Genomic DNA, 9,707 nt, shown 5'->3' with positions numbered 1-9,707 from the left:
ATTTGCATAATTCGGTGCACAAGATGACCCCATAGCAGTGCCCTGTGTCTGGTGATAAAAGGTGCCATTAAATAAGAAATAATTGTGAGTTAGGATGAACATAAGTAGTTCAATAATGAAATTATTGTGATCAGAAAAGAAAGTGAAACTGCGGTGATCCCCAGTGAATGTTGAATATTGCTGTAGAGACTTTCTAAATCTAAAGAGGCCAGTGATGTGAATTCTGTAACTGTAATATCCTGTAGCTTTAATAAGGTATCTTTAGTATCTTGTAAATAAGATGTTAAGGTTTTTACAAATGGTGTTAGTATCTTATCCACATAAACACTGGCCCCTTCAGTAAGACAACCATTACCCGAGACTATCGGTCGTCCTCGGATTGGGCTTGTGCATTTATGTGTCTTTGGTAAGGCCTAAAATGTTGCTGTCTTTTGCCCCTTCTAGCAAAATCTTCAAATCTCTCAAGTTAAGTTTTAGTATAGGTAGTCAGTTATATAGGGATTTTTGTACCCAGGGCTGTTAGCCTACAGGGTAATTGTGAGTGGTCTAGATTACTGCTACTTATTTTGGAGCACCCCTTATAGTATGTTTGGACTTGGCTGTGAATCATATAGAGTTCTGACTCCTTGATTATAGAGCTGCAGAGCAGTTGTGTTTTATGGTTTTCCAGTATGGCCCTACTGTGTTTCCTGGGGGCAATATCAATACTGGCCACTGTTAGGACCCAAGAAAGAAAACTGCTGCCATGATTACATTGCTCTCATTGTTTACCTTCCTGGCTTATATCTTCAGCAGAAGACATCAGCTTACTCAAAAGTGAAAAGAGAGTGAGGCCAATGGGGAATGATGCAGGGGTCTTGTCTTGGGGGGAGTGTAAAGATGAATGATGCAGGGGTCTTGGGGGGAGATGAATAATGCGGGTGGGGAGTGTTAAGGAAGAAGGGGACAGAGGGGTCTAGGGGGGGGGACAGAAAAGTGTAAAGATAAATGATGCAGGGGTCTTGGGGGGCAGAGGAGTCTGCAGGAGGACTAAGGGGGCCCATTAGGACATTCCTCCGACGGAAATCTGCTTGCAGCAGAGCCCAAATGTTTTCAATGGTTTCTACTGCTCTGGGCATACTGTAGAATCACCACAGTGGAATTCCCCCAGCAGAATGGACGTACACCCAAAGAACAAACATGTTAGTTCTTTAGGTGGACGTCCATTTAGCAGGTGGAATTCCGTCGGACTGCTTTGTCATCTATAGAGATGGCGCACATCCGTGCAGTCCTACCGCCAATGGCTTCAGTGGCGCCTGCAGCAAGCGGACATTCCGCCGACAAAATGTCCACAGTGGGGAGAAGCCCTTAGGGTTCTGCAGGAGGAGGGGAAATGGGTTTGGGGGGAGTACAGGGGTGGGATTCTGACAAACAGAGGAAACAGTGTCTGGCAGTATTATATTTAGGGGTAATGATGCCTAGCAGGGTTATAATGATTATTGTTGTCATACAGAGGTAGAGGATCTACTAACAAAGTAACCAATGATGTGCAGGCATCAGACTCTGCAGAGAAGATGGAGCTGAATGAAGACAAGGACCAGATGAAGAAGAAAAGTAAAGACAACAGAGAAGACGTCTCCTGTGAGTCATTATACAATTTTGTCCCATCAGAGCTGGAGTCACAACTACAACTCCCATCATACTCTTCTATCTGCATGATGGGAGTTGTAGTTTTGCAACAGCTTGAGAGTTCACATGGGGGGGAAGCATAGTGGCATAGCTTATATGTGTGTGTGTGGGGGGGGGGGGTGAGGCATCATGGCATAGTTCATATGAGGGAGGAAGGCATTGTAGAACAGTTCATATAGGGGGCAGGCTTAAATGGCAGTATTATACTTAGAAACAAGGTGTATGGCAGTATTATATCAGGGACATGGTGTTTGACAGCCTTATATTTAGGTACACAGGTACACTTAATAAATAATGTTTTACAACAGGCAGCACCTATTTCTGGCATGGCACTGCGTTTGTCGAATCCATCGTATGTTGAGGGATTCGTGCAATGTTAAAAGTGCATTTAATACTCACCTGTCCCCGCCACTCCGGACCGCGTCCTCACCGCTCCCGATGCTGTCCCAGGTGCTCCCGATGCTGTCCCGCTGCTCCGGCGTCTTCTTCGGGATCCTCCGGTGTCTTCCGCATCTTCTCTGGGGTCCGAACATCGCTTTCTGGTGACGTGATAACGACGCCGGAAAGCGAGGCCCGGACCCCGGAGAAGATGCAGAAGACACCGGAGGATCGCGAAGTGGACCCGGAGCAGCGGGGATAGGTAAGTGAACCTGTCCGGGATGCTTAAACTGCTATCCAACAGCAGCTTAAGCATTTTGCGCTGTGAGGCCATCGTTTTGCCTCTGAGAGGCCATCGTATGTCGATTTGATAATATGTCAGGGCCATCGCATGTCGGGGGGTTATTGTACCTATATCTATAAGGTTAAGGTTAAAGTATTACTCACATGGAGCATTCATTATATTCACTGTATTATATGTTCATAAATCCACAGCAATAGCATAATGTATAAATGTACTCTGCATTCATCATAGTACATCGTAATTATTTCATAACAGTACACTATAGTTCTTGCATTGTGTATTCATAATAAATCACGGCAACAACATAGTTCATAAATATATTCTGCAAGCTATTTGAGCCTCGACATCTCACCATAGGAGGAGTATTTAGTATATGAATTCAATTTAGTATATTAATTCAATACTATACTTTACTAGATGATATTTAGGTTAACACTCTCATCTGAGAGTTTGATGTTACTGGCTCCAATAATATAGTTCTTATCTAAAGGACAGATGTCCTGGCTGTAATAGTTAAATATACTCAGTGATTAATTTACATGCATCCAATAAGGTAGTAACTGCAAATGCTGCAATAAATAGATACAGCCAATAGTCTGTTCGAGAGTCCAGATGTGAATAATTAGTTCTGGTGGTGTGTATACTCAATCACCATATTATTACTAGCTAATCTATATATAAATTTACAAAAAAGAAGAAAGAAACCCTATTTAGAGAAAAGCAGCAAAAGAAAACCCCTCATTTAATCCTGTTGGTGCCAGGCTTTTCAGCCTATAGATCCAGCGTGCCTCTTCCTTAAGTAACATTTTATCAATATCTCCTCGTCTTGGACCCAATTGTTGTTGGCATAGACCCATGAACCTTAATTCATTAACGTCGTCAGCATGGAATAGTTGTATGTGTCGTGACAATACTGTATCGGTTTTTGTGCGTACAGTACTCAGATGTTGTGAGATTTGCCTTTTGAACTGCTGGGTTGTCTTGCCAACATATACTTTGGGACAGCTACATGTAGCCACGTATATAATGTTTTTGCTACCACAATTTATAAATTGGCGGATCTCATACATACGGGAGTCCACTGGATTAGTAAAAACCTTTGTCTTAGTGATCAGTGGGCAGAAGCTGTACCGCATGGAAAGTATCCTTTAGTTTTATTAGTAAGCAATGTTGCTCCTCTTGGTTCAGTGTCCAGGTGACTATGCACTAGATAGTCTCTTAAATTCCTACCCCTCCTGTAGGGGACACTTGGCCTTATACTTATCACTGTTGACAAATCTTTGTCTGTGGTCAGGAGGTGCCAATGTCTTCGGAGTATACTCATGACTTGGTTAGTATAACCATCAAAGGTTCCTATACAATGGATACATTTGTCAAATTGGTCTTCCAGTCTTTTTGATGTTTGTAGTTCTCTCCTCTCACTGCCCCTTGCTCAATTGTATGCCTTCTTAAGGTGCTTCCTAGGGTATTGTCGTTGTCTAAATCTCTTGTATAGTTCTTGACTTTCATTTCCAAATTGACTCTCTTCAGAACAATTTCTATGTGCCCTTAAATATTGACCAATTGGGATGCTGCTTTTAAGTGTCCCTGGGTGCCAGCTACCCCCAATTTAAGAGGGCATTGGTTGATGTAGGCTTTCTATAAATTTTCATCTGAATAAACCCATGGCTGTTGATATAGATGTTTAAGTCCAGGAAATGTATTTCTTTCCCTCCAAATTCCGACGTAAATAGCACCCCCATCTGGTTGATGTTTAAAAGACAAACAAAATCCTCAAAAAGTGCCCTATCTTCATCCCAAAGTATCAGGACATCATCGATATACCTTCCCCAAAATATAATGTGCCCAGTAAAGGAACTAAAACTATCACCAAAAACAATCGTGTCTTCCCACCACCCTAAAAAAAGATTTGCATAATTCGGTGCACAAGATGACCCCATAGCAGTGCCCTGTGTCTGGTGATAAAAGGTGCCATTAAATAAGAAATAATTGTGAGTTAGGATGAACATAAGTAGTTCAATAATGAAATTATTGTGATCAGAAAAGAAAGTGAAACTGCGGTGATCCCCAGTGAATGTTGAATATTGCTGTAGAGACTTTCTAAATCTAAAGAGGCCAGTGATGTGAATTCTGTAACTGTAATATCCTGTAGCTTTAATAAGGTATCTTTAGTATCTTGTAAATAAGATGTTAAGGTTTTTACAAATGGTGTTAGTATCTTATCCACATAAACACTGGCCCCTTCAGTAAGACAACCATTACCCGAGACTATCGGTCGTCCTCGGATTGGGCTTGTGCATTTATGTGTCTTTGGTAAGGCCTAAAATGTTGCTGTCTTTTGCCCCTTCTAGCAAAATCTTCAAATCTCTCAAGTTAAGTTTTAGTATAGGTAGTCAGTTATATAGGGATTTTTGTACCCAGGGCTGTTAGCCTACAGGGTAATTGTGAGTGGTCTAGATTACTGCTACTTATTTTGGAGCACCCCTTATAGTATGTTTGGACTTGGCTGTGAATCATATAGATTTCTGACTCCTTGATTATAGAGCTGCAGAGCAGTTGTGTTTTATGGTTTTTCAGTATGGCCCTACTGTGTTTCCTGGGGGCAATATCAATACTGGCCACTGTTAGGACCCAAGAAAGAAAACTGCTGCCATGATTACATTGCTCTCATTGTTTACCTTCCTGGCTTATATCTTCAGCAGAAGACATCAGCTTACTCAAAAGTGAAAAGAGAGTGAGGCCAATGGGGCTGTGTAGGAATTCTCTATTTGCAGACATAAGTGTCTCTATGATTTCAGACCACAAACAAAGCTAGTGTATAATGTCATATGGTCTCTTGCATATACCTTCTGCTAGGTTACTAAGTAGCATGGATGGGGAAGTGAAGGATAGGGGATAAGATGTCTGACTGTGGGGGTCCCGCTGCTGGGGAACCCCGGTCAATCGTGCACAGAGTGAACTCCGCTCCATGCTGGAGGACTGGCGACTATAGCCGCCAAGTCAACTCCATTCATGTCTATGGGAGGAGGCGTTACACCCCCTCCCATAGACATGAATGGAGGGGGCATGGCGTGACGTCAGGAACGCAAAAGCTCCAAGCTTCCGAACGCTGTTGCTGCCTGCCCAGAGATCGCGGGGTCCCCAGTGGTGGGACCCCCGCTATCAGACATCTGATCCCCAATCCTTTGGATAGGGAATAAGATGTTTTTCGCTGGAGTACTCCTCACAGATTGGCAGAATTTTGTGGCTATCATATGGGGGTATGCCCCTCAATAGCAGATTTCCAGAGGAAAGAATAATTTCAATGCCTAAAATTTCCTATTGGAGAAAAGCTGCTGATGGAGGTGTCTGGCAGCTGCCTATTTGCCATCACACCATGAATAATCTCATTTGGCTGACAGTTATTGAATGTGTATGAGAACCTAAATGTATGACCATGGGATCAGTCTTCACAATAGTTTTATTTGTAACCTTTAACCACACAGACCAATAGGTCTGCATAGGAGTTGTCTAAACTAAAATGTAAGATATTATTGTTCAAGATTCTTTGTACAATTTGCTTTTTTTTTGTTTTTTTAAACACTTGGAAATGAAGAGAAAGAACATAATGTAATTGTATAATACATCCAAGTGAAACAATTTGATTAAAAATGGATACATTAGCTGTTCTCACAGAACATGTTATGGATTTATTATTCCCTGTGGGTTACAGCGATGCTCAGCATGTCTGGAGAAAGTAATTATATAAATGAGTTTAGTCTGTTTACCTAAACATTCTTACTCCTGAAGGGTTTACACATAGGTATACAAAGCGAATACAGATATCATACGGAGAAGACATATTTAACCTAGATGGAGTTAAAGGAGTACTCCACCCCTAGACATCTTATCCCCTATCCAAAGGATAGGGAATAAGATGTCTGATCGCCGATCTCCCTACTGCACTCGTCGTTCGTTTAGAGCGTCAGGTGGAGCACCGGAGGCTTGTAACGTCACGGCAGCACCCCACTCGTGATGTCATGGCCACGCCCCCTCCCATAGACTTGCATTGAGGGGGCATGGCGGTGACATCACGAGCCTCCGCCCCCATTGCCAATCATCCGGTATGGAGCGAAGTTCGCTCTGTGCACCGGATGTCTGGGGTGCCGCAGCAGAGATCCTGGGGGTCCCCATCGGTGGGACCCCTGCAATCAGACTTCTTATCCCCTATCGTTAGGGGATAAGATGTCTTGGGGTGGAGTACCCTTTTAAAGGAGTTATCAATGTTGTGAATATTAAAAATAAGAGCCTCAAATGTAATAAAATAACATATAAAGCTTTGCTCACCCCTCCAGCGGTGATCCAGTGCAGTAGCTCTGGTGGATGCCCATCTTTACTAGTGGCTAGCACGTGACTGCTGCAGCCAATGGCCTAAGTGGTCATGTACCGTTGTACTGGCATCATCATTGGTGCTGGGAGCCAAGATACCAGTGGTGTGACTTGTGAACACTGGGGCCACTGGCTGCAGGAGTCAGGTGGTGGTCTATAGTAAAGAAAGACACCACACAGCTTCTGCTGCTGGATCACTTTGGTATAGGAGAGGTGAGTAAAGTGCTTAATGTTATTTTATGAAATTTGGGGCTTTTATTTATTTTTCCTAATGTTAAATTTGGTAGAAAATGCCACAATAAATATATACTGTAGTTATTGGCAAAATAGGCAAGAATTAGCATGACCATGTTAAGAGACTGCGGTACTATACAGGCTTACCAATGTAGCTAGCTGCTTTGGGGCTCGAGGTAGGGAGCCTAATGCTGGTTGCTTTTGCCCTCATTTTAATGGATAATGACAGTCTGTGGTCTAAACAGTTATTGTTGGCAAACAAGGAAGCAGAAAATGTTCTCAGGTGAGGCCGAGACCAGGATTTCAAGTTGAGGATTGGTAGAAGTGTGGTGGAGTTGTCCAGCAACCAAAATGGAAAAATGTTGGCCCTGTCTAGCTATGCTTAGTATGCAGAGCTCTTTTGGTACTTTTGATAGTTCAGTTTAAAGGAAAGTGGATAATAGTCTTAGGACATAGCTCTAGACTAGATCAGGGTGGCCATCAGTTTTTTTCTTTTTCTGGACAGCTTAGATAAAAATCACAGAAAGACATTTCTTGGACAAATGTGAAAATGAAATGAATTGTGAAGACGATAGCTGATATGTCTATTGCTCAGAGTAATAATAGGAACACTAGCAGTATTTCCTGTGAACTATTTAATCACAAAGTCTTGAAAAAACATTAAACTTTAAGTTATTTATTTGTTTTCTAATATTCACTGTCTAAAGTCCCCTATGAATTGTTGGTGAATTTACAGATGGCTATAGGGTTAATGCCAGATTCATACAGTTGTAATACGGCCACATTTTTCCATCTTAATCTTACTCATTACTTAAGCTGTTATTTTTTTTCTTGGCAGGAGCTTATGCATTGCAGTCTTACCCGACTTTCCCTAACTGTCCGTGCCATGACAACCTGAAGCTGTTTAATGAAAGTACATTGCAAACCTTGTGTTTCCATTTCTCGTTTGCTCCCCTTTCTTCTATCTTAGCTGCGCCACACTCCATTTCCTCTGCACAGGATTTGATAAATCTCCCTCAATGTCTTTATGTATGTATGTGTGTGTATGTTCCAGCATCACTACATATGGAGATTTTTCGATGAAACCTGGTACACATGTTATATCTAGGATAGTTAAATTAACCTTAACCCACCACCATTTTCGAGGGTTGACGTTTTTGTCTAAAGCCCCATGCAAGTCTATGAGACTTCCGATACCTTACTCCACAAGCTCCGATCTGCATCTCCTGGTGAGTGTATCAGTCTCGCTTGCAAGCTACGTCCTTTTACAAACCACATTCCTTCAATTTTCATTCCTTTTTTTTGTTTTGGCTCAAGGCTAAAAACACCATTTTCGCGCAATCACAGGTCCTTCAACCACAATCTCTTCATTACAGCTCAGCCCTACCTTACCCCAAAAGCTCTACATCTTCGGGTGAATTTGTTGGTTTAGCTTGCAAGCCACGCCCCTCCAACGAGCTATGCTCCATAAGGTCAACCCCCGGCTTCTATTTTCAGCCTATAATCTTTTCTTCACAGCTCAGCCCCAGCTGAGGAAGGGATATGAGGTCAAGATATTAGGACGAGATTTGAGGACTGTATATGAGGTCGGGATATGAGGACAAGAGCGTCATGCTTTTTGCTTTTCCTCTCCCACAAGGTTTAGGTAGGAAACATTATGCCAATATCTTTTCTGCATGCAGTATGCCTGTAACGCCAAGCGCTCCGGGTCCCGCTTCTTCCCCGGAGCGCTCGCAGCGTTACACTCCTGCTTGCAGCGCCCCGGTCAGACTCGCTGACCGGGAGCGCTGCTCTGTGTCTCTCGGCGGGGATGCGATCCCCGCGGCGGGACGTGCCCGCCCGCGGGTCGCATCCCGTGTCACTCACCGGCCCCGTCCTCCTGCCCAGTCCCGGAGCGCGGCCCCGCTCTCTAGGGCGCGTGCGTGCCGGGTCTCTCAGATTTAAAGGGCCAGTGCACCATTAATTGGTGCCTGGCCCAATTAGTTCCAAACACTCCCTACACTATAAAAAACCACTTCCCCTTCCTGTCCCTGCCGGATCTTGTTGCCTAGTGCCCTGAGAAAGCGTTCTGTGTGTTTCCAAGCCTGTGTATCCAGACCTTTGCCGTTGCCCATGACTACGAACCTTTGCCGCCTGCTTTGACCTCTTGCTACGTCCGACCTTGCCCTCGCCTTATCTTTGTGTACTACGCCTATCTCAGCTGTTAGTGAGGTTGAGTCACTATCGGGGGATACAACCTGGGAGTTACCGCCACAGCAAGTCCATCCCGCCTTGCGGCGGGCTCTGGTGAAAACCAGTAACTTCTTAGAACCGGTCCCCTGGTACGGCCCACGCCATCGCCTCACTAACACAGAGGATCCACTACCGCTTCCAGTCCGGTTCCTGACAATGCCCCATGCCCTATTAATAAATATGGTGCCCACTAAAAGCAATTCCATATTCCAATATTCCAAATCAGCTTTTTTTCTGAAATAACAAAAAACTATTAAGGATCAAAAAATGGTAAGTCCAGGTGGCCAATGTTTGTGTACATTAGAAAAGTTTCCCTCATCTACACGTTGGAAGGTTAAAGGGAATTTGTCATCAGAACAAAACCTTTAGCTCTTTTGGACACAACTTCACATGTAAAAATACAATTAAGCACATGTGCAAACAAAAGAAACACCCAAAAATAATAATGTGCTATCACTGTGGAAGGTAAAGTCCGAGGACCAACCAAACTCAACTTGTGTTTCTAATTCTATACATTTGCATA

The sequence above is a fragment of the Hyla sarda genome, chromosome 1 (genome assembly GCF_029499605.1).
Source record: "Hyla sarda isolate aHylSar1 chromosome 1, aHylSar1.hap1, whole genome shotgun sequence".
Taxonomy (NCBI): domain Eukaryota; kingdom Metazoa; phylum Chordata; class Amphibia; order Anura; family Hylidae; genus Hyla; species Hyla sarda.
Note: the sequence above shows the minus strand (reverse complement) of the source record.